This window comes from Pongo pygmaeus, chromosome 3, assembly GCF_028885625.2.
Source record: "Pongo pygmaeus isolate AG05252 chromosome 3, NHGRI_mPonPyg2-v2.0_pri, whole genome shotgun sequence".
NCBI classification, from domain to species: domain Eukaryota; kingdom Metazoa; phylum Chordata; class Mammalia; order Primates; family Hominidae; genus Pongo; species Pongo pygmaeus.
Genome location: NC_072376.2, coordinates 46,983,559 through 47,010,434, shown reverse-complemented (window position 1 = coordinate 47,010,434; position 26,876 = coordinate 46,983,559). Strand labels below are relative to the sequence as shown.

Genomic DNA, 26,876 nt, shown 5'->3' with positions numbered 1-26,876 from the left:
TTACCAATCCTACATCCTAATACTACATACCCACATATTCCTATCATCAACCCATCCATCCTGACCGTGACCCAAATCAAGCAGGCAAAGAAGATGTGACAAATTAGGCATTTGGGACCACGATACTTCTTCTCATGCACTAGCCTGATTCAAATGAAGTGAGACAATCTGGGAGCAGAAAGCCACTCTGGGACTCAAAGTAAAAATTACCTTTCAAAGTTTCCATATCCCATTGAAAGCATTTCACTTTTTTCTTAGTCCTTGGTTTAAGGATCTTAAAAGTATAATAATGCTTCAGATTCAGGCAATTTTTTTTCTACCTTGGCAAGGCAGAAATGTTGATTTCTAGCTAAAGGACATCACAGATAAATAGAATATTTGTGAAGAAAACATCTGAGGACATCTTTCTAGGAAAGAATTTAGTAAAGAAGAAGGGATGTTATAATTTAAAATGTTAACTAAAACCTTCTAACTATATTATTATTGTCTAATTAAGGGGAAGTCAAAGTTTAAAAACACATGCTAAGTAGTTATGAATCCTATAAATCGAAGAAAAAGATTTCACAACATTTTGAGACAGGTCAAAACTGACTTTCACTTTCCTTCTCATAACCAAGAAAATTATGATTTGTATTACCTAGCCTACCTAAAGAGTTAAAACCTTGTAAGTTTTACTAAGAGGAATGTAGTAGTACCCATCTTCCTCATTCAAAAAGGCCTTAAGCTGAATAAGCAGACTTTAGAAAAAGAAATTAAGGAGTATTTAATTAAAACCTATCAGCCCTAGGCCCTGGCAAATGAAATCAACAGGAAATTATAGGGAAGTAAAGCTCAAATCTGTTCAACACTGCTTATTATTTTAGAAAATAGGTGGAGGCGAAACAGTGAATGTGAGCAGAACAGCTTTGTTTTGTGGTTTCCCTTATAATCCAAATGTTCTCATCAGAAAAATAATTCAGAAATAATGATACCTAACATAAAAGTACACACAATAAGGGAGACGGGGGACTTTGTGAAAGAGGGGATATATAATATCATATATGTGCTCTTTATACTAGGACTAATTGCTTTATTAGGATAGTGACTTGTTTTCTCTGATAACTAAAATATATTCACTGCAGAAATTTTAGAAACTGCATATTAACACCATGAGAAAAATACAAATCAACTATAATCCTACCACCCAAATATAAATACTATTAACTTTTGGTTTATTCCCCACCGATAAATTGGTTTCTGTGCACAGATTGATTTTTTTTTTCAAAATTAGGATATCATTTTGTAACTTGCTTTTATCCACTTCTCATACCATAAACATTTTTCCATATCATGAATATTTTCTCATATTACTGAATAGTTTTCCCAACAAAATGATACATTTTGATTTGTTGTCCACATTTGTTAATGTGATGTGTGAAAATGTGGTAATTTATCGCTATGCTGGGATTCTTTGATTATTGGGAGGTTAACATCCCCCCTACCCTAACTTTAGACAATTAAAATTTTTTGTCTTTTGTGAATTGCTCATTTATATCTATTTCTCATTGGGGATCATTTGTATAGCAGTATTCATCTGTGTCTGCCTTAGTCCATTTGGGCTGCTATAACAAATTACCATAAACTAGGTGATTTGTAAACAATCAAAAGTTATTTCCTAAAGTTCTAGAGGCTGGAAAGTCCAACATCGAGGCGCCAGCAGATATTGTGTCTGGGGAGAGCTCACTTTCTGATTCATAGGTGGCACCTTCTCACTGCATCCTCCCATGGTGGAAGGGGCAAGGCAGCTCTTTGTGGCCTCTTTTATGAGGGCACTAATCCCATTCATGAGGAATCCTTTCTCATAATCTAATCATATTCCAAAGGCTGTACCTCCTACTACCATCACACTGGGGAATGAGAATCAACATATGAATTCAGAAAGGGAGGGAACAAACATTTAGACCATAGCAATCTCGCACTGCTTTTTATAGTATCTTTTTAAAGGGAGCATGTAAAATACAGAGCTTACCATTTATATATATATATATTTTTTTTTTTTTGCTTATTATATTTCTCAGTGATATTTCTGAAAGTGGTATTTTGTCATTACAAAAATAACAGTTGCTTTAAAAGATTTTGGAATATTAGGAAAAATATAAAAAAGAAAATCAAGCTGTAACTTTACCACCCAGGAATTCACTTTTTCGGGGGTGGGGGACATATGATATTTTAATGGATATGCCTACTGATGCAAAAGAAACTTGTATGCAAACAGGAACTGCATTAATCTTTTTCAATCCTTATTAATTTAGGACATTGTCTTAGAGTAACAGCTTAATAAATATTTTTGATTAAACAGATTTTATATATTTATTTCAAAATTATATTTTACACATAAGATAATATATTAAATTTCATTTTTTTACGGAATACATCGCAAGTATATTTCCAAGTCATTAAATTTTAAAAAAACTTTTGTAACTGAGTTTTATCAATATAGATATATAAACTACACTAATTTATTTAAATATTTTGTTATTGGGGCTTTGTTTCCATTTTTTCGTATTACAGATAAGATGGTAATAAACATTTATAAATCTTCATATGTGATTCATATTATTTCCTTAGGCTATATTTTTAGACCCAAGATCACCTAGTCAAAGGCTATGAACATTCACAGGTTTTGTTTTGTTTTTGTAGAGATGGGAGCAAAACGGGACCAGGCAGGTATTGAACCCTTGAGCTTAAGGGATCTTTCTGCCTCGGCCTCCCAAAGTGCTAGGATTACAAGCATGAGCCACTGTGCCTGGCCCAACATTCACAAGTTTTAATACATACTACCACGTAATTGCCTCAAATAGTTGTATTGATATACCTTTTATTGAGTAGCATTAAAAAAATTCCATTAAGGCCACAACTCTTTTACAAAACTAGCATCACTGTTAGTCCTTATTCTGCAAAGCAATAAAAAAGTATTGTTTCTATGGCTAAAATGATTTCTGAAATGAAATAAATTTATCTAAGAAAATAGGGAAGGAATAACTGACCAGGAATGGTGATAGCATCCAGCACACATATATTTGCTCCTAGAGTTGATAAATCAATTCTCCTTTTCTTCAAGCACTATTAAATTTATATTTATCAATGCATTGTTCTGTGAGAATTCTCAATCTCACTTGTAGCATTTTCTTTGATTCTTCTTCATTAGAAGAACTACTTCCAACTATATCAGACAATAAAGAAAACATGTAATGAAGGCTTGAATATGTGTACATTTTTTTTAACCCTTAATTTAAAAAGTCAATTATAGGAAGTACATTTGTCTGACAGGTGAGTCACCTCTGTTCTATTATAAATTATAATCATATTTGAGCATTTCCCTTCGTTTTACTGACAATAGCAAAATAAATGATATCCTTTTTTTTGGGGGGGATGGAGTTTTGCTCTTGTTGCCCAGGCTGGAGTGCAATGGCGTGATCTCGGCTCACAGCAACCTCCGCCTCCCGGGCTCAAGAGATTCTCCTGCCTCAGCCTCCCGAGTAGCTGAGATTACAGGCATGCACCACCATGCCCAGACAATTTTGTATTTTTAGTAGAGACGGGGTTTCACCATGTTGGTCAGGCTGGTCTCGAACTCCTGACCTCAGGTGATCCGCCCGCCTCGGCCTCCCAAAGTGCTGGGATTACAGGCATGAGCCACTGCACCCGGCCCTACTCAATTCTATTTAGTCACTAAGTATGAAAAGTATTCAGGTTTTGCTAAGCCAGGGTCAAACACTCCCCACATCCTAGTTTAGAGTGCTTAGATTTTCCCTCTTTTTCATGCAATTTAATGAATGTTAAATTAGCATGAAAATTAAATACTATTTTTAAACTCCCTAAAACTTTAAAATGTTGCTGTTATTTTTCCAAATGTATAAAATGATCTCATTTTAATAAAAATAGACTATCTCAATGTAGGTATATGATACGTATTTGTAGTGAGAATAGAAAACAGTCCAGAAGAAGCAGTTATTACTTTTTGAGGTGGATCGGAGTGGGAGGCTCTTGCTGCGGGAACTGAATGAACTACTCCGTTGCAATGATTTTTGCTCTTCACAAGTCAACAAGGGTTTTTTTGATGATGCTATTCTTCACAGAAATGTGACCTATATGATTTAAAGGCTGATGCAAGTAAATATTGGTGGATGAGGAGCCCCTGTCCTTGTTGATGCATCTTTCAAGGTTGATTTTGAGTTAGAGGTTTGCTCTGTCCATACAGACTTGTTTTTCTCCCTGCTTAGAACCAGCATGAAAAGAACGCAAGAAGAAACTTTGGTCTTATTCAGATCACATTTTAAAAACCTGAGCTAGCATGATAAGAGCAGTTAAAACATTCTTTCTAAAGGCACAGGGTCCCAGACACAAAAATAACCATCCATTCCCTAACCAACTGATGTCTCTCTGCTGTACGTGGTAAACTAAAACTACATGTTTTATAATGTAAAATAAAGGGTGCCCCGAATAACAACTAGGTTATTTAAAGTTAGTGTTTTGGGGGAAGCATGGGGGATTCTTTGTAGCACTCCTTTGAAAACTGTTTCTGAGAAAGCTCCAATACAAACACCTTTTTCTTCCTAAGGAATCAACCTTAGGGAATCAACCTTAAGGAATCAATCTGCTGGGCTAAATCTTCAACACTTTCCCCTTTCATCACCTTTGAGGCAGATAACCAAAATTTCTTTAAACTGCTTATTTCACAACGGGATGACAAAGGAGTGTGTGTGTGTGTGAATGCGTGTGTGTGCATGCCCGTGTATGCCCGCGTGTACAAAGGGGTGTGTGTGTAAGAATGCGTGTATGTATGTGCTCGTGTGCGCCCGCGTGTGCATAGTTTGCTTTTTTACAAAATCCAGCATTTAAAATAGATTTTTAAATTCCCCTTTAACAATCAAATGATTGAAAATGGTGTAATCATTTTATCTTTTTTTTTTTTTTCAAGTTCAGTAACAGCCCAGAACTGTAGTTTTGAGCCATGGCATCAAATCTAAACCCGACTAGGGAAGAGGAGCGGGGAGAAACAGGAGAGAGAAACAGAAAGGAAAAGCCGGTGGGCGGTGAAGCAGAAGGCTGGGACAGTCAGAGGGATTCGCCGTCTCACTCTTACCAATTCCTCCCTCGGCACACATCACAGCATGTTGGTCACGAGTCGCAAGGTACAAGAAAAGAGCTAAGCACAAATCCGAAGAGTGAAAGCAGGTTGTGCTTCCACGCCAGCCATTTGCCTTCCGGGGAAAAAAAAAAAAATCACTTCTCAGACATCTCTCAAACTCAGCTGCGGGAGCCAGCGCCGGAGCGTGTGCTGAGCTCGCAACCTACTTCTCCCTCCGCTCCTCCTCTCGTCTCCGCCAGGCTGCAGAGCAGCCCGAGCTGCAGTGCACCGCCAATCGCCCGCCGCCCCGCCCTCCGTGACGTAGCAGCGGCACGGCCTGGCAACTGCCCGGATTCCAGCTCCAGCTGTTTGACAGAGCTGCCCTTCTGCCCAGCGCAGATGCCCCAGTGACCCAGAGCCCTTACAATCTCACCTTTGACTTTCACCTCCCAAGTACAGGTTGCTCGCGGTTGACGGTTTGGTTCATTGTTCGCTGCAATTCTAACAATTCACTGCTTTAGCTAAACGTGGAACACTGGACAATTATTTTTTGGAGGGTAAAAGAGATCAAATCTAAAAATGTCGCGCCACTGCATTCCAGCCTGGGCGACAGAGTGAGACCCTACCACAAAATAAATAAATAAATAATATGTAATGTTACTGTTTTTATGACTAGAAAAGAAAGGAGGAAAAAGATTACAATTCTGATTTGGTCGTTTTCCCCACACCTTGCCCTTGCGTTCCCTTACTCAGGATAATGTGGCTTTCTCCATACACCTGCCAAGGTCCGTTTGCTTAAAATTCACAACTTCTTTTTAAACTTCTAAATAAGTTTCAACAACCTGTCTGGTTTCTCAAAATGTCTAATTTGGAAAGAGGAAAAGCCATTTAGTGAAGGCCGAACCAATAACTCAGAACAAAACCTAATAATCCTGGCTGCCTGTTTTATCCCATTGAAACAAATATAAAAAGTGGAGCCAAACTCTCCACAACTCTCCTATATTGTGCCTCTCTCTTCCATTCTCTCAAGTGTTTCTCAGATGTGCAACAAGAGAAGAAAACTAAATGAGCATGCAAATGTTTGACTATTAGTAAGGAGCTCACCAGTACAGACACAGGGAGCTGGTTGGTAGGCTTGAAAATTCTCTCAGACCAAGAGAAGCCAAACAAGTTTCTGCACCCACTGAGAACGTGCTTCTGCCAGACGAGGAGAAACAAGTTCTGGGTGTGGCTTCCTGTGATGCTCCATTAGGGAAGCCTCCATCTGCAGGTAAGGACAAATCTCTAGAGCTTAGTCAAACTTAACCCCCAGAATTAACCCAGCCTAGTAGAACACACTGTCATTTACATGGCCTCTGAAATTCCTGGCCCTAGTAGCACTTTTTGCAGTCATATGACTGTCTGTAACATCCTTTAAGATGAAACACATTTCCTATCTGAGAGTCAACGTTATAGAGGAGACTTAAAACTGTAGCTGGGCCCCCCTGAGCTCTCCCAATCAAGCACTGGTGTTGTTACCTCAGCAGAGGGCCTTCCTGGGAACGTACATACCAGGACAATTCAGGCATGTAGCTGGCATTTGCAGCCTGTTTGGATTGCTTAAATCAGTGGTTCTAACTAGCTACACATCAGAGTGAACTGGGGAGCTTGATGCCAAGGCCCCACCCAGGCCAATTAAGCCGGAATCTCTGAGGGTGGCACTCTGGCAATGTCTTTTTTTCGAGCTCCTCTAGAAATTCTAATGTGTGCACAAGGGTTGAGAATCACTAAGATTTGAATTATTGTCTTAGAAGAAAATCTATATTATATTTAAGTCTAAAGAGCATAGTAGTAGAATAATGGAAAACATTATGTAATACAACTTAGCCTTATACATATTCTTTATATATTTATTTTAATATAAATATAAAAACATGTGAAGATACACCTCAAAATTGTTTACTCAGGGAAGGATAGTGAGGGGAGATTACTAGCTTTCTATTTGTGTCTGTCATTTGAATGAAATTTGTGTCTGTATCATTTTGATAATTTAAATATTTCTAATCAAATTTTTAAAAATCGATACTCAGAAATGCCATGAAGGTCATTGGAATAACCACTATTAAGGTGGGTTTCTGTCAATTTATTAGGTTTTGTTGTGTTTGGTGTTTTCTTTTTGCAATGCTTCTGTAATATCCAATTTTCTCCTCAGAGTGATTCCTATTTTGAAAAAGATAAAATATGATTCTTAATTTAAGACATTAGCTACTTTAAATCTATATAGTAATTTTTAATTTAAAATATATTTACTTTCTTGTAATTTCAGGAAGGTATTCTTTTTGCACTTCTCAGGAAGTTTTTTAAGAAAACCAGTATTTCAACTATATAATATAGAAGTGAGGGAACTTCATCTTTTCCAGCTAGAAAATTATTTGGACTCTCAACACTAATAACTCTCAATACTTCATAATTAATTGTCAATGGGAAATATATGGCACAATAGTCAAATGCCTAGGTTTGACCTGGTTTTAAATCTTGGCTCTGCAAATTTTTAGATATGTGATCTTGGGTACCAACACTAAGCTCTATAGGTAAAATGGATCTAATAATATCTTCCTCTGTGTTATTTAAGATTATATGAAGTTAGGTAGCTGAAGTGCTTATCACTGTGTAAAACACTTAATAGGTGCTTAATAAATGATAATTATCAATTTACTAACTTCTATTTTTCCCTTTCTTAAACATACTCAAGGATTAGTATGGCAGCAGAAGACAGAGTTATCAGAAAACATTTTTCTAAAACAGTAAACAGGGTTCTTCCTGGAACCTATTATATTTGTTATACAGTTATATGTAAAAGAGAGACATATTCATTATTTCAGGCTACTGCTTTAACATGTAACGTGTAAAGCAGCGTGGTTTACTTTTGTTTACCTCAAAATATTTCACGTTTCCTAAAGTGGCACACAGGCTGATTTCTTATGATTCATAATCAACCACTGCTTTTTCTTTGTACTTGTTATGAGTCAAGTACATTTTAGGACATTTCTCACGATCAGTTTTCTGACTGACTTTTGGAGAAAGAAGAAGAAGAAGAAGGAGAAAGAAGAAGAAGAAAAAGAAGAAAGAAGAAGAAAGAAGAAGAAGAAAGAAGAAGAAAAGGAGGAGGGGGAGGGGGAGGAGGAGGGGGAGGAGGAGGGGGAGGGGGAGGAGGAGGGGGAGGGGGAGGGGGAGGGGGAGGGGGAGGAGGAGGGGGAGGGGGAGGAGGAAGAGGAGGAAGAGGAAGAAGAGGAAGAGGAGGAAGAGGAAGAAGAGGAAGAAGAAGAAGAAGAAGAAGAAGAAGAAGAAGAAGAAGAAGAAGAAGAAGAAAGAGATCAATGCTGCAGGCAATTACACTTGTCCCTTGTAGATGAGCCCTGATTTTAACAACATAATCACAGGATTTGATGTCTCTTTTTTTCTTTCCTTAATATTCATTGAGTGCTGGTGAACCATTTCTGTTAGACACTGTACTAAGAAGTTTACAGCTATGACTTCGTGTATTCCTCTTATCATCCCTATGAGGTCATTCTTCATTTACAGATAAGAAATCTGAGGCACAAAGAGTTAGAGCAACTTATCCAAGATGGCAAGACAGCAGGTGAAAGAGCTGGCTTGAGAACACATATTCTTAATGCAGCTCTCTACTGTGGGCTAAGCAGCACAGCTTTCAATAAATTAGGGAAGTGAATAGTAAATGATTTTTGTTGGGATAGGGTAAAACCATGCTATGACTATAACTGCCTTGTTGAAATTCTTTATTTCTAGAAACAACAAGAATATCTACATTATTATTACTAGTTGTAAACATAGATCTTAATTTTATGTGTGCGTTTTTTTTTTTTAAAGAGGAAATACATTTCCTTCCCTTTGTATCAGGTGAGTCCCTTTCGTCCATAGGAGAACAAATTGGCTTTTAACCTTGTAAAAACCTTTAACATGCAATGATTACACAGGATATCAGAAAGGGAAACTCCACAGATTAGCAGAGATCCAGGCTGGCCCTGGAGTTCTAGATAAGTCCGTCAACCATTTATTGATTCTGTTTGTAATATGAAGAACACTGGTAATAAGACAGTAGCACAATTCCTTATATGAAATGATGGCCCTTTAGTTTAGGAAAGATAATTAGTTTCTTATTTAGACAAAGATAGGTACCAGAGCTTTTTCTGAATAAATGTAGTTGAGAAAAAGAAGTATACATTTCTCTGGATAATGTGTATTTCCCCTAGTGACCAGAGAAGGCAGGAGTTTGGAAACTTTGGAGAGGTGAAAGGATGGGAGATAGTTCTACCTAGAGATAAGATGGAATTCAGCTTCTAAGGAATGATAGGTAATCTTGCACCAAATGTGGAAGAAGACCCATGATCAATTCCCTGAATAGGTATTGGCTGAGTGACTTTCAGAAAGTAATGTCTTAAAAGTTTCTCTTTTAAGCTATTTTCTCTTTCTATGGTGCTGTATTCCTCACAAATCAGAGCTCAGGCAATGGGCTATGGGTACAGTGCAAGATAACACTATCAGCCTCTGTGACAGCTGCATGGGACCTGGGGTGTCTGGAGCCCACCATGGATAAGAAACTCATGGATCTGATGAAGAAGCCTGTGTTCCAGACTCTCAAAGAGCACAGCAAGTGGCAGAGAGAATGTTCAGTGGGGTTGGCGAGGAGACTGGGCCAGCACAGCTCTAGACACCCCAGGTCCCATGCAGCTGTCTTAATTTTCACATATCTTTATTCCTTATTTTCACAGTGTGTTCTGCAAATTAAAGCTTGGCATGAAAAACTGAACTGGATTCGAAATCCATTCACATTATCACAAGGAATTCCAGTATTACATTACCCAGTAAAATATTAATTGGAATATTGTGACTGCCAATATTCAACAGGTTTTGACATAAAAATGACAGCTTTATGTGGTTCAACTAATAAAAGAAAGGACTATTAGCATCTTTAAGTATAATGTCAATTATTGCACAATCTGGTATGGTTGTAAAAGTCATTCGTAAGCTTTTGTCACATATTTCAGTGAACATAATTTCTCATTGATAGTAATTATCAAGAATTTGAATGAATCATTATAAAGTATCAAAAATTATAACTAGCCATTTTAAGCATAAAACCTCATATAAAAATGCACCCAAAAAGAAGCTAGACACAAAAGTCTACATATTGTTTGATTCCATTTCTATGAAATGCCCAGAATAGATAAAGCCATAGGGATAGAAAGTAGAGTAGTAGTTGCCAGGAGCTGGGGGAAGAGAGTAATGGAGCGTGACTGCGAAGGGGTACAGGGTTTCTATTTGGAGTGATGAAAATGTTCTAAAATTAAACCACTTAAAAGGGGTGATTTTTATGGTATGTAAGTTATATCTCAATTAGAAAACATATAAGAAAAAATGTTCACTGAAGCAAGCAAAAATAAGAATTTTTAAATGTTTTATGAGGATATTGTATATGAACTCAAAGTTTAATATTTTTCTCAATACTTTGAATTTTAGTTTTTAACAATTCTGTAATACAAGGAAAACACAATGAAACTTTATACCAAGCCCCATAGAGATCAGTTAGTTTACTTCATGAGGCTGTACAGGTATCATCATTTTTCATGAGTGCTAGCACATGAAAAAGTACTAAAATCTCTGTGTTGTATTATCCTCCAACCTGTAATGAAGTCTGCTCTGCCCACTGCCCCTATCAATTGGGTTGGGAAAGTTGGGAAGGAATGTCTGCCTGAGAGGAAGAGGCCAGAGAAAAGATGGCAAAGTTGGAGGCTATATGACCAGTTGGGATTAAAAATTCATGGGAAGGTCGGGCGCGGTAGTTCACACCTGTAATCCTAGCACTTTGAGAGGCTGAGGCAAGCAGGTCACTTGAGGTCAGGAGTTCGAAACCAGCCTGGCCAACATGGCGAAACCCTGTCTCTACTAAAAATACAAAAAAATTAGCCATGTATGGTGGTGGGCATCTGTAATCCCAGCTACTTGGGAGGCTGAGGCAGGAGAATTGCTTGAATCCGGGAGGTGGAGGTTGCAGTGAGCCGAGATCGTGACACTCCAGCTTAGGCGACAGAGCAAGACTCCGTCTCAAAAAAAAAAAACAAAACAACAACAACAACAACAAGAAAACCAAAAATTCACAGGAAGCACAAATTCTGGCTAGGAAATGATTAACCCCTCCTTTCTCTGTGAATCTTGTAATCAGGAGGAAGTTCTAGCTATTTTATTTGAATTTTGAGGGATAAAGTGACCTTAGAAGGCAGAAAGAATTTGAAATATGTGGATTAAAAATCAATTCTACAATCACTAGAAGAAGTTGGACCAAAGTGAATTAAGTCTTCAGTTTCAACCCCTCTTTACCCAGAACTTTGTATATTTTATTCATTCACTTATTCATTGAACAAATATTAATAGAGCACTGAATATGTGGCAAGCACCATTTCGGGTGCAGGGAATATACAAAACAAACAAAAAGCCTTGCCCCTCATTGGATGGATGTAAAATATTTAATATAACAAATGGCAATGTGTGCTATGAAGAGCACTGCAAGGTGAGGAGGAGAGTGCCAGAGTAGGCGAGAGGGATAGCTTTTGATTTGGGGAAGGTCTTACCAAGAATGTGACATTTAAGCAAAGATCTGAAGTAGGTGAGTGAGAGAGCCATAAAGGTGTCTGGGGATGGAGCATTTCAGGGTAAGAGAACATGCAGTGCCTTGAGGCAAGGGTGTGCCAGCTATGCTGGAGAGGCAGTAAAGCACCGGCGTGCCCAGGGCACTGTGATGGGGGAACAATGTGGAGGTGGCAGTGGGAAGTAGTAAAGGTGGCATCAGAGACATAAAGTCATGGAAGACTTTGGATGTTACCCTGTGTATGTTGCAAATACGTAGATAGGTTTTGAGTAGAAGACTGATACCATCTGGCCTATATTCCAACAGGATCCCTCTAGCTTTTTTTGTTGCCAATAAACTGTAGGGAGCATGGCTGATGCTGGGAGACTAGTCAAGAGGTGATTTTAACAATCCTGGGGAGAGGTGATTTTGGCCTAGGTTAGAATTGTAACTGTGAGGGTGGTGGTCAGCTTCTGGATATATTTTGAAGGTAGAGCTAATAGGATTGTTTGTAAATTGTGTGTGAGTTATAAGAGAAAGAAAGGAATCAGGGATAATTCCAAGGTTTGGGGTGGAACAACTGGAAGACAGAAGTTTTTTAATTGTCCTGGTTATTGCTTACCTGCAGAATAATTTATTGCTAACATTCCCTGGATCTGACCCTGATAGGGATGGTAAAGAGTATGTGTGTGTCGGGGTGGTAAGGTTTTTATTTTGTTTTCATAAGTGCCTCAGTATCTGATAATTGGCCACTTGGAATCAACAGTTATGAAGCATGATACTCCTTTAAGGATAAGTCTAGCTGGGCACTTTGATCCCCTGATAGTATTACTGCTAAAAGCCAATTATATAGCAATACATTTTTTCTTTACTTATTTGTTTCCCATTTAGATACATTTTTTGAAATATTTCACTCTTCAGTTGAGTATCTTTAACAGAATCTTGCAAAAATTTCAAAAGAGAAACTAATGATTTCAAAGTTCAAAGTGAAGTTTCAGAGGGGCTAGCAGAAGTTTTATATAGGATTTGTCATTTCAGTGGGCCTTAAAATATGAGCAAGAATATCCTGATGGAGAAATAGAGGAAAAGCCTCTGGCTAAAAACAAGAAATAAGAAGAAAAACACAAAGATGTTACAGTATATGGCATATCTGGGAATTTTAAAAATATTTATGTGGCCAGAATATCGTAGAGAAGGAAAGAACAAAAATTAAGGCTCCACTGTGAAGGTTTTCAAGAAGGAGAGTTGTGGTCTGACCGGGGCTGTAATAAAGTAACCTAAAATAATGGGTAGTGCTGGCACTGCAGTGTGAGTGAAATGAAACGAAGGCCTGAAACAAGAAACCGGCAGCGAGTGTGGAAAGGATGGTATGTATTCAAGAGTTTGTGCAAGGCCAAGTCTTCCCTGTTATGAAAAGAAAAATGAGAAGGAACAGAGCTCCATCCAATAATTTAGGTCATATGCTTGCAGGAATGTTACTGCTCTGCAGGAATGGGGTCAGTCGGCAGGTCCTGAGCTCTTCAGAAGATCCCTGACCTGGACAGGCTATACTAGCTGATGTATTTTTGGTCTGACAGATGAAACAGCACTTAAATTACAATAGGAAGTGACATTACTCTGTTCATTTAGTTGCCTTATAAAAAGTCTAGTGTAAGTTTCCATGCTGAATGTAGTGACATCCCTGCCATCTACTGGGTGAAGTGTCAAATCTCCTTTTTGAGTGATTTTGCTGATCAAGTTCCATTATCAGGATGTTCATTCATGGAAATATCACAATAGAAAGTCACTATGGCCATGGAACTCCTACTGATCTCCTGTGTGCCATGGAGGGGCACACAGTAAACTTCAAAGGTGCTGGTGATGTTCTACCATTTCTTTTTTTTTTTTTTTCTTTTGAGACGGAGTCTTGCTCTGTCGCCAGGCTGGAGTGCAATGGTGCGATCTTGGCTCACTGCAACCTCTGCCTCCTGGGTTCAAGCGGTTCTCCTGCCTTAGCCTCCTGAGTAGCTGGGACTACAGGCACGCGCCACCACACCCAGCTAATTTTTGTATTTTTCATAGAGACGGGGTTTCACCATATTGGCCAAGATGGTCTCTATCTCTTGACCTTGTGATCCGCCTGCCTCAGTCTCCCAAAGTGCTGGGATTACAGGCATGAGCCACTGTGCCTGGCCAATGTTCTACCATTTCTTAAACTCAGTGGAGTTATATTAGGGTTCTCCAGAGAAACAGAAAGAACAGGATGTGTGTGAATGTGTGCGTGTGTGTATGTGTCAGTATAGGAAAAGAGAAATATTTATTTTTAGGTTAGCTCACAACACTGTGGGGCTATTAAATCTAAAGTCTGCAAGTAGGCCAGCAGGCTGGAGACCCAGGGAAGAGCTGATGTGGCAGTTCCAATTAGAAGGCAGTCAGCCAGCAGGATTTTCCCTTTCGCAGGTGGGGCCGGGGGTGCGGATAGGAGGGGGAGCTCTGTCTTTGCTTATTAAGGGCTTTAGCTGGTTGGATGAGGCCCACCCACATTATGGAGGAAAATCTACTTTCTAAAAGTCTTCTGATGTAAATGTTAATCTCATCTAAAAAATACCTTCACAGACATATCTAGAATAATGTTTGACCAAATATCTGGTACTGTGGCCCAGCCAAGTTGACACATAAAATTAACCATGACAAGTGTGTACATGAGTCTTCCTTTAAACTATAACTACACATTAAAAATAAAAACAGGCCAGGTGTGGTGGCTCATGCCTATAATCCTAGCACTTTGGGAAGCTGAGGCAGGAGGATTCCTTGAGCCTAGGAGTCTGAGACCAGCCTGGGCAACATTGTGAGACTTCATCTGTACAAAAAATTAAAAATTAGCAAGGTGTGGTGGCACTTGCCTATAGTCTCAGCTACTGGGAAGGCTGAGGCTGGAGGATCACTTGAGCCCAGGGAATCTGAGGCTGAAGTGAGCAGTGATCACAACACTGCATTCCAGCCTGGCTGACAGAGCTAGACCCTGGGTCAAAAAAACAAAACCAAACCAAAAACAAAGTAAAGGGAAGAATCTAGAAAACATCCTAACTATTGCCTTTGTCAGCCAGGCAGGCAGAGTTAAGAGGCAGAAAGGAGGGCTGCCCAGACCCCCCAAGAGGCTGACTCCCTTGCTGTATCTGAAACTGCTTCTGCTGGCACCTGCTGGCATTGACTACTGCTATTATTTAAATCCACCCAGCCTATCATGTTTCATGTTCAGACTAATTTGAACCATTTGTCATCTAGAAGACACAATTCCTGAACTCACAGTAAGCGCAGAGCAAGGCAAATATGTATTACTCTGTTCACCAAAATGATGTTTCTTAAAAATGATGTGTTTATTGAAGTTCCATAAATCAAATTTTATTTCAAATGCCTTAGAGAAGCTTATTGTTAAAGAACGCTGGTGATGAATTCCTTTACAATTTCAAATTTTGCTATGTTCCTTTTCTTATAAAAGGGCAATTATTATGTGCAGTGTACTCTACTAGCCTGCTAGATTCTGAGTGGTTCTTTACATTGTCCCTTGATAGGCTATTATTTTGTACAAAATCCATTTGCCATCATTAGCATATGCCCTTTGTAAGAATTCTTGACAATGTTTTCATGTGTGTGTGCCTTTTATTAAACCAGCTTTTACAAATGCTGAGAGAAGGCTTATATTATCCTTTTATATGCTCTTGATTTACATAGTTTAATCTGTGCTAAAATTCATTTGATATTTTGGAAAATATTTCTCTGCATAAAAACAGGTTAGAATAAAATGAGCTTAACAAAAATGAATTTACACAAGTGTCTGTGTTCTTTTTCTGTTAATTTTTAAGAGGTACTATCTCCAGCATATAATTTTTGTTATATGGTATGCCAATATATAGTTCCCCATTCTCCCTACGTTCCAGCATGTCAAGTGGACAGCTCTGTTTTACTACCAAAGAAAGTCAAGACTTGATTAGCTCTATTGAATTGTGTTCTGATGATGTTGATGCGATAGCCAGTGCTTGAGTCTGGATTGGACTTGACCACTGGTGACTTCAAATTCTGAGGACCTCTGTTTCCTCTTTTGTAATAGGAAGTCTGATTAGATGCCTTTTGAGGTTAGTTTGGCTTCTAAGACGGTAATTATCTGTCCAAGTTTTTGTTTCCTATAATTTAGCAACAATATCAACAAAAGGGCTATATTAGAAAATTCTACCTGCATCCCCCTGGATCTGAACATTCCTCATGATACTATAAATAGAAATGTCTTTATTCTTGCCATCAAATTTTGATTTAGAAATTTACTCATTTTTGGATACATACTGACATTGGGTTTTATTATCTGTCTTTTTGATTTGGGTGATTCCTTCCAACTAAATTGCCGTGCTTATCCATTTCTGCCTATGGATATTGAACCCATCTCCCAAATCCTGTTTCTTCCTTTACCTGAAGGTCTTTGATCACCCTGACAGTGAGTTCTCCTTCTTCTAAACTCCTGGCTTAGACCCATCATGTGACATTTGTCTTTATTTTTATTTTGTTTTTGGAATTTAACTAATCTAGAAAAATACAAAGTCCATAAAACAAATTAATATTATCTTACCATTCAGAAATTCAGAATGAATTACAGTTACCATTTTGGATTTTATGCCTCCAATCTCTTTCTTGTTTCTTTGTTTTGTTTTGTTTTGAGACTGGGTCTCGCTCTGTCACCCAGGCTGGAGTGCAGTGGCGAGATTTTGGCTCACTGCAACTTCCTCCTCCTGGGCTCAAGCCGTCCTCCCACCTCAGCATCCCCAGTAGTTGGGACTACAGGTGCACGCCACCACGCCCGGCTAATTTTTTTTTTTTTTTTTTGGTATTTTTTGTAGAGATAGGTTTCACCATGTTGCCCAGTTGCCCAGACTGGGCCTTAACTCCTGAACTCAAGCAATCTGCCCACGTCAGCCTCCCAAAGTGCTGGGATTACAGGTGTGAGCTACCACTCCCGGCCTCTCTTGTTTCTTTGATGAAATACTATAGATATCACTAAAGTCCTCCTCAACACCAGTCCAAGTCTCATTGACAGAAGCTACATGTACATATGTAAACTTCCAGATTATTTAAAATATACACATATATATGCTTGTAATTTTTTTGCATTTTAACTTATGTGCATGGTTGTTATATGGTATGCCAATATATAGTTCCACATCTTATGTAGGAATGTGGATCTGAGAGTTCCTTTAGGAGGAAGAAAGTACAGAAGGAAGTGTTTCCTTTTTAATTTCCTGATATAAACCAGACTATGCAAGGAAAATCTGCAAAATACTTTAATTATCTCCAGGCCTTTTCCAATTTTCCTCTTCGGTTCTCCCAAGGATCGAATACGCTCATGCTAACCTTTGCTGCTGCAAGCTCATTGTTGAGGAATTTCTCTGATAGCCCTTCTGGCCCATCTACATTCTTCAAAATTACCTATTTATTTGACTTTGACCAAGACTGTCTTAACATTCCCCAGCTTGACTAAACTTTAGATCGGCTTCTTCCCTGACACTAGACCCCTGACCTCCATTTTTGTTCAGCATATTTAGAAAACCTGTAACATATTTTCTCTGCCTCTTTGAAATATAAATCTTTTAATCAGTCTCTTGTCAGTTTTACAACTTACAAATGTATTTCTCAAGAACCTTTGAGCCATGTCTTTGAAATGTAATCAGCAAATGAGATAGTCACTCTATCTTTCATAACTTTGGTGGGTACCTTCCTCCAAGTTGTAAAACTGCATCTTGTCACAAAGATATGGGAAAATTTACTCTTCTTTTGAGTAAAGCCAATTAGTAAACACATATAACTTATACACTCCCTCTCACTTCCAACACTTAGAAATCCTACTGTCCTTGGTTTCAGTGGTGTTGAGTTTGGATTGAGCTCTGGCCCCTCTCCCCTATTGGAATAATGTTGAATAGAGTCTTCCTTGCCTGTTTAACATTGTCCAATACAATTTCTGTTTTGACACTTTCAATGTTCTACCCCAATCAAGATTCCTATTTCATAACGGTTCTTCAAACAAAATGTCAAAAGGAAAGTCATCATAATCAAAACTTCAGTGACTTACATGAATGGCCAGTTCTTTCTTGAGTATCATAGGGGCTTTCATATATTTTAAAAACAGCTATCTGTTAATTCACATGTATTTCTGAGCTCCTTCCAAGCAATGTAACAGCAAATAATTTAAATATTTTAGGCAATAGAGCCAGGATATTTTGGTCAAGGATAAAATTTTGAACCATCCTTTGTGGCTTTATGCCCTTGATTTTCAATTTCAGCTGCACATTAGAATTAGATGTAAAGAAAATATACTGCTGGGTCCAACCCTTGGAGATTCTGATTTCATTGGTGTAGGTGTGAGCTGGTCATAGGGATTTTGAAAAGCTCCTCAGTGGATTCTAATTTGCAGTCAAGGTTGGAAATCACTGCCTACCCTTTACATCGTTTTTTTTTGTTTGTTTGTTTTCCCAAGTCAGAGTCTTGCTCTGTCGCCCAGGCTGGAGTGCCATCGTGAGATCTCAGCTCACTGCGACCCCCGCCTCCCGGTTTCAAGTGATTCTACTGTCTCAGCCTCCCGAGGAGCTGGGATTACAGGCGCTTGCCACCACGCCCAGCTAAATTTTGTATTTTTAGAAGAGATGGGATTTCACCATGTTGGCCAGGCTGGTCTTGAACTCTTGACCTTGTGATCTGCCTGCCTCGGTCTCCCAAAGTGCTGGGATTACAGGCGTGAGCCACTAAGCCCGGCCTTCACAGTTTATTAAAGCACCTCTTCTATTTCTGAATTCAACAAACACTTTTTGGGAGTCACCTTTGTGCCAGTTACTGTCTAGACACTCGAATGTGACATGGCCTCTGCATTTCAAGGAGCTCTCAGAACAACGGGAAAGTCAGAATATAAAGAAACAGCTATAATGCAATAAGGACTATAATAGATGTTTATTCAAAGAGTTATGAAAACACAGGTGAGACAGCAATTAAAGTTCTCTGGGAGTTGTGTCTGAATTCATTAGGCGAACTAGGTGTGCATGGAGAGAGCGGCAGGAAGAAGGAGGGGAGATTCTAGGCAAAGGAAACAATAGTAACAAAAGTCCAGGATCAGAAAACCACCATTCTCTAAATGTTCTAAAGGCCTCCTTTGTTATTGCTGCTGCTGCTGTTGTGACAACATTTGGTCTAAGCCAGGTGATCTCTTGGTTAGTAAAAGGTTACTTTTGCATTTTCCAGATCTTCATCTTTTCTATGAAGTTTTGTCCACATCACTGTATCTCAACACTGACTTATGTCAAAATTATCTGGGGAGTTTTGTAACAGCAGTAACATAACATTGGTGTTCGTAGTCAAAGAGACTCTGACAGTATCTGTCTGCAGGGTATGACCTTTTCTTTCTTTCTTTCCTTTTTTTTTAAAGCTCCCCGTGTGTCCACTACAAACAAGCATTAAAGATCATTTTGGGAGACATAGTGATAATTGCATTCCTATACCAATTTAGAAAACCTTGCTTGAGTAGACTTAGCCAACCTGTATTTTAAATGGGTAGACTTTATGGTATGTGAATTATAAAGCTATTTAAAAAGTACAAAACAAAAGTGTGACACATTTAAAGTTAAAAATCAATACTCAAAAATTCCCTGGGTTGACGAATGTGCTTCTTTGACTAAGAACCACTGGCTGAAATCCTAACAGCTTACGGATGTGGTGGTTCTAAATACAGGGCTTAAAAGGGGTAGCAATTGGGAGGCAGGAGGTTTTACACGCACAGAACCTTCACCAGAAAGATTAATTGAAAACCTGGTGTGCCATTAAAGAATGCCAGCCCCTGAGGTTATAGCATGTATTACATCTTAGGTCCAAAATTGCAGCTCATTAAGTATTTCACTTTAACAGAGCGATTTCAGCTTTTAATGTATTGTTTTCTTTAGTGCTACACTGAAATAAATGTTATGGGCTCCCTCTATTGCTCTTCTTAAATCAAAATATCTATTTATTTTAAAGATCTCTTTAATGGAGATCTTAAGTGGCTCAAGCTACAAGATTATTTTTATCTACAAAAATATAATGAAATAAAGAGGTGTTAACAACATTTCTGAGTTACATATAATGCCCTAAAAGAAAGACAAAGGCCTTCAGTTTATTAAGTTCATTGACCAGAATGAAATGACACACTTATCAAACTGATTTCTAAGAACCAGTTTTTATAGGCAAACAAATCTGTCTAGGTTTATACAGACAAGATTAAACTCATCACCTTGCAAATCTTTGCCAATTCGTCATTCATAACTTCTTTTAATGCAATACAGCCAATGCTAAAGTAACATTCAAATATTTTCTATATGGTTACAAGACCGTAATTAAACTCCTTTGAACTTTAAGCCCCTTTCCTCTCAATAGTTTATGAACAGGAATAATTTTATGCAGATTGCAATGCAAATAACTAATTACATATATATTGCAGCACAACTAATTAAGGTGAACAAATTAGTCAACTTCAAGTCATAGGATAACCTGAAAAGCAGGTTTGAACTGAGGAAATAAATGTGAAAAGAAGAAATACAGACCATTTCTTTTTATTAAAGGATAACATAAACTCTGAATAATGAACTAATATCTTTTCTTTATTCCTATAACATTTTGTTGGAAATTGTAATTACTGGAGATACAGTTGTCAGTTCATAGGTAGTAAAATACATAACCCCAGAATTTGGGGAAAGACAAATATTTTTCATCTGAAATTAACTAGTAAAACTCAACTCATAATGATGGGGACTAGTAATGCCCAGAGTAACCTTCTGGGACTGAAAGCTCTAGTATTTCCTGAATCTTGGTCAAGACTCCACATGAAGTAATTACAAAGGTATGGCATCTAGTAAAATGGAGAATCAAAGAAACATAGACTTTTTTTCTGCACAGTCAAGAGAAAAGGATGCTTTCTTCTTTCTTTCACTGGAAATATCCCTGGAATGAAACAGGGCCATTAGGTCATGACAATTTAAAGAAAAAAGTTAATTTAGGTCTATTCCATTTTCTTTCATTCAGTCTTACATTCACGGAGCCTCCTTATGATCTATAATTTGGTTGACTAAAAGAACTTGTGGATCAGAATACAGCATCCTACAGAAAAACAATTTCTACTCTGTGACATTCTGGTTTATCAATCAGTCTCTTGAGAGTTTGGTTACAATGAGTCAGTCTCTTCTGAATGAAATGACAAGCTCAAGTTTGGGGACCTAAAAAGCTGAAAAACAGACCCCTAATTCTGAATTAGTATATTCCAGAGGCTTACCTAAACAGCCAGCCAAGTTCACCTCCTTGACTTCTCTCAGATATAACTGCTATAATTATAAATTTTAATCTAACGTGATTGTGGCAATAAAATGAAAAGGGATTGATTGGATTACTAGGCTCTCAGATTTTCCTCTTAATACAAATCTGAATCGATACATTTTTGAGGCAGATGCAAAATATTAGTTGGAGCCCAGTTTTATATTTTGCTAGTGGTAAGTGCAAGCCATGAAGGATTATGGCTCCTCATGAAAATGTGGAAGACAATTGTTTACAGTGTTTATATGAGGATTTCTTCTATGAGAAATTCTCTTTTATTTTTAAAAGGCATGATTGTGGTAGAAACAACTATACATTTATTAAATTTCATTTCTTTCTGCACACACAGCTAAGTTATATTTCCAAAATTTCCTTACAATTGCATGCTGCCATGAAATTGGGTTCCAGGTGATGAAATGCAGGCAGGAATGATACACATTATATCTAGGTCTGGCACATAAAAACTCCCTCCGTGATCCTTCATATTCTACCTCTTTCATATGCAACCAATTCCAGAATAAAGAGAATTCTGAGGTCTTAGAGAATAGAAGAGCCACCTAAATGCCTGCACCTATATACATCAGACTGTTAGGTAAGCACACACACACACACACAAAGACGAAGAAGATTATGTTAAACTTCTAAAATTCTGCAGTTTTATTGAACTAATTAACCATTAAACTAATTAACCAGCTGCCTAATACAGACATTGGAATAAAGAGTGAGAGGCTGCTGTAATATAAACTAAAATATGTGGTTGCTTAGCGATTATCAGCAGGCTAGAACTCTAGGGATTCATATTATGCAGTGCCTAAGACAACTCAACAACTAGCAAGGCAAATTCCATTCCAATGGAGGCTGCAGCTGTAGAGAATGGGGTAAAAAACAGATTATCATCAGTGTAATTGGATGTTGTTGGTGATGTTTAGCAAGATACTGGAGGAACGGGCTGAGTTCAGGTAAGACCTGGGTTTGAAAGCAAAATCAAAGTGAATCATTAGAGTCAAAATTTATCACAGCTATCTTAAAATATTTAAGATGTTTAAATAAAAATTTGACTTAAAAATGCAGAAAAACTAAAAGAAGAAAATCAAAATCATCTATAATCTCCCAAATGAAAGAAAACCATTGCTAAAATTTTGTATATTCCTGTGTCTAGGAAATTGCACACTACACATGCACACACATACACACACACACAGATACCCAGCACACCATGGATCACACAGAACAAATAGATTTGAAACATAACTCTTTTCCCAATAGTTATTGTGAGCAAGTTTATATTCTATTAAATATTCTTATATAAAATTACTTTTTTGTGGCTTCATTTTATAATATCATTTATTAAGCCAATAAGTTATTACTAGTTATTTGCTATTGTAAACAATGTATAAATGAATATTCTTGGAGCCAAATATTTTTTTTCTTATGTATTTCTGGAACTGGAATACTGGAATTTCTTTTTTTTTTTTTTGAGATGGAGTTTCACTCTTGTTGCCCAGGCTGGAGTGCAATGGTGCAATCTCGGCTCACCGCAACCACTGCCCCCGGGGTTCAAGGGATTCTCCTGCCTCAGCCTCCCAAGTAGCTGGGATTACACACATGTGCCACCATGCCCAGCTAATTTTGTATTTTTAGTAGAGATGGGGTTTCTCCATGTTGGTCAGGCTGGTCTCGAACTCCTGACCTCAGGTGATCCACCCACTTCAGCCTCCCAAAGTGCTGGGATTACAGGCGTGAGCCACCACACCCGGCCTGGAACAGGAATTTCTAAGTCAAAGAGTATGTACGTGTAGAAAACTTTATAAATGCAATCAAAACCCTCTAGAAAAATTGCCAATGGCAATGTATAGGAATGCCTATTTTTAAAATTTACACTACTATTTTATAATTTTGCCTTTTAATTTTTACCATTGAGATCACAAGTATAACCCAAGACTACAGGCCCGTGGATGCAAATTAGGAGTCATTTACTACAATGCTTATATTAGTTGGGATCAGACTGAGGGATACTGACATGAAGCCCGCCATAAAAAAGGCTTAAATAGGGGGGAAGTAGGGTAGTATTTCACATAGATGTCCATGTAGGTAGTCCTGAGCTAATGTGGCATCAGGCATGGGTTCAACAATGTCAGGTACCTCAATTCCACCCTTTTGCCGCTTTGTGCTTGGCCTATGACCTCCCTGTCCAAAAACAGCATCATTTGAGTTCTAGGAAGCAAGATGGAAGCAGAAACAAAGAAGAAAAAGGCAAATGGTACATTTGGGTTCTTCTTAAATAAAAGGTACTGAGAAGTGCTACATAGCACTTCCATTTCCATCCTATTGGCCAGCACTTGGACACCACCCACCCCAGATGAAAGGGAGGCTGGGATATGGACATTATTTTATTTGAACTTCAGGACAACTTTATTAAATATGTGGTAGTTTTATCCCTATATTCAGTAGAGGGAACTTAGGTATGAGAGTTTATCCAACTTGTCCAAGGTTATGTGGTTAGTAAGTGGTGGAGACATAACTGGAATCCAGGTCTGTCTGACTCTAGACCCTGTACACTTAATCACCACACCATTGCACCTCAAAACGTCTTTCACCAACAAAGAAGCTATAGTCTATGGCTCTGTCTCTTGTTCAGGCCATAAAACTTCATGCTGGCTTGGATGACAGATGCTTTACTATCTCTTTTAGTCTGCATTTCACTTCCACAAGCATCTCTTTCTCTTCCACAAGCATCCAATCCACCATCGACTTCTATGGGTCTTAGTTCCAAAATATATTTTGACTCTTTCCATTTGTATCTAGTTCCTGCTACCACCATCTATCACTAAGCCCCTGGAATTCTACAGTGTGGGGGTGGAAACTAGGCCATATTAACTCTAATCTCTATATTAGTTAGAATAAGTCTGGAGTAGTCTCCAAATTGATTCCCCTTCTTTTGCTCTTGCACTCTAAGATCTGTTTTGCATAGTATAACTATTTTCCAGTTTACTGAAAAATAATTTGCATAGTATAACTATTTTCCAGTTTCCATAGTATAAGCATTTAAAAATGTAAACCACATTATGTCAATTCACTGGTCCAAATCCATGCCCACATCTCTGGTAGCTTCTTTATCAAATCCATGCCCACATCTCTGGCATCTTCAAGGCCTGTCCAGCCACACAGGCCTTGATTCATTATGCTGAGTAAGGCAGGCTTTCTCTTGCCTCAGGGCCTCTGCATTCTGCTCACAACTATTTTTCCCCAGATGTTGCTTTCATGTCTTTTCAGGCTTTATGCCTTAGTATAAATGCCATTTGTTAGCTAGGTGCTTTTTGACCAATCTAAGGTATATTTCTACCATCCCTTTCTATTACATTACTGTTTTATTTTCCTAAAGATACTTCTCAGTATATTTCATCATCTTAATTGTCTATTTGTTCATTATCTAAGCACTCCTTCTCCCCTGAAACCAGAAAGTAAATTATTGTCCCCTGCTTGCATTCCCAGAGTCATTAGAGCATCTAATCAATGGTAGATGTTTAATCAACAATTGTTAAAGAATGAGTGAATGAAAGAATTTCCCAAGGCATGGCGCACAAAACTCTTTCCTCCTTCCACCTCAAAACAAAAAATCTCAAGGAAACTAACTTCAGAAAAAGAGCACCAAATTATTTCACAAATAGCAAGCTTGAATTCCAGTTTAAGCTCAGCAAGCGCACACATTGCGGTTTACCTAAGATCTTTGTACATCTCTCCCAACTGTTAGCACTGACCTACATCACCTATACAGCACTATATAGATGGCTAGTTGGGTTTCAGATGCAGATCACATCTCTAAGGCAGTGACAGTTCACTAGGAGGGTAACTTTCTGGAACCCACTAGACTTTGGCTAGATAACAGTAGAGCAAAGAAGTCCACACAGAAGGGAATATAATACAATTTTCTATGTGCCAGGCCAGACTTCATTTCAAGAACTTTACATATATCAACTTACAACAACCCTGTAAATCCTAGGCTGTCATTATAACCAATTATACAATTTACAGTTGTAAGGAATGAGAAACACAGAGAAGTGAAAATAGTTTGCCCATATTACATAGTCATTTGCAGAGCCAGGGTTTGAACTTATGAAGTTTAGCTCCAGAGTTCATGCATTTAAAGATTGCTATAGTACAAATAAGATTTGGGAGATGGAGACCAGAATATACCCAGTAGAGATGGAACTACAAGAGACAGACATATGTTTTGAAAACCTCTTGGATTACACACATAAGGTAAAAAGAACATTTTACCTTATTTAGTCATCTGTTACGTGGCCTTAGGTAAGCCATATCATCTCAGTTCCTCAGCAGGGGTAGTCAAGCATGCAGACTGAGACCACTATTTCTGGCCTCAGACCAGTGATTTTGTAACTACTATGTGACCTTACAAAATATATTACTTCAAGTTTATTTCCTCATCTGTAATACCCACTGTACAAGGTTGTAGCAGGAATTAGTTAGATAAAAATATATGAAGGGTTTGACATATAGTAGATGCTTGAAAGTATTTTTCTCCCAATTATTATAATACATAAAATTCAAGTTTTTTTCTCAAAATAGACCTTACCCATCATTAGATTTACAGAAAGACTCAGGTGAAGTAGTTTTCCAGACTTCTCATTTTAACTATTACTAGGGGAGCTCCTATTCACAAAGTATCTTAAGACAATTACATTTAAGATAGGGCAATGAGTGTTGTGCATCTATCTGCATTAAGAACTAGAAAGTGGTAAATAAGTGAGGGACAGCTAAAATACCATGAAAATTCATGGGAGAAAGAAATTGACTTCACCTTTTAAGAGTTGAGGCACACAGAGAAAGGATGTAGGAAGTAAACCTAGAATGCTGCTAATGAGTTTTTCTCTGCGTAGCCCATAGATTGAATACTTTCTCTTCGGCGTCACCATTTTGCACCACTTTTATTATTAAATTTATAAATTAGATTGTAATTCCTGTTTCTGGTCTACTAGTTATTATCCGCTTTTGCAGGACATGCTCATTTTACCACCATTGAATTCTTCAGCACCTGATCAAAGTAACAGCTGTAATAAGAAATAACAGAAAGGATAAGTTGGACTTTGAGCTTAGTCCAACATTAATAGCATGGCTCTTGAGTCTGACTGATTGTTTAACTTCAGACTGGGCCTCTTACTTAGGTCAGTGATTTTTAGGGTTACCAGATAAAATACAGGACACCAGTTAAATCTGAATTTCAGATGGACAAATAATTTTCAGTATAAATATATCCCATATAATATTTAGGGGATACTTAGAACAAAATATTATTGTTTATCTGAAATTTCACATTTAACTGGACGCTTGGTATTTTTATTTGCTAAATCCGACAACCCTAGTGACTTCTCTAATCACGTTTGCTTTCTGCGAATGGGGCTGAAAATAGTACCTTCTCCCTAGGATGATCTATATACAGAACGTTGCTCATGGCAAAACCTTAATTTACCTTGCAAATCAGGATACTTTAGTAGAGACTTACGTTAAAACTCTGGGACAATGACCATGCCCAGGCACCCAAAAAGATGGTTACCTTTATTCGACAGTTTTCTAAAGAGCACAGAGAAAGTTCAATAGAACCCTGAACAAAGGTACAAACTGCGTTGAAAGATACGTAAATGTACCTTTAAAGTAACAGCACAAGGGTATCTCAGCCACATCATTGCAAACTGTAGACTCCCTGGTCACGGGGAAAGCGGTAGTTCGGTCTCTGCGCAAGCGCACAGGGACTTCTTGGTTCCACGCCCCGCCCCTCCCCGC

General features: G+C 38.1%; 1 protein-coding gene across 11 annotated transcripts in view; it reads right to left on the bottom strand.

The window, feature by feature from the left end:
• The window catches only part of ATP10D (ATPase phospholipid transporting 10D (putative)), a 161,641-nt gene extending 134,767 nt beyond the window's left edge, over positions 1 to 26,874 (bottom strand). For 4 of the 11 annotated variants that reach the window (XM_054486838.2, XM_063663625.1, XM_063663622.1 and 1 more), the window contains exon 1: positions 26,741 to 26,874. The gene's annotated coding sequence lies outside the window, so the exon portion shown is untranslated. Of the gene's footprint in view, positions 1 to 5,125; positions 5,412 to 26,740 lie in introns of those variants that run through there. The other 7 variants (XM_054486837.2, XM_054486839.2, XM_063663621.1 and 4 more) reach the window with 4 other exon arrangements.
• Between the last annotated feature and the right edge of the window lie 2 nt (positions 26,875 to 26,876).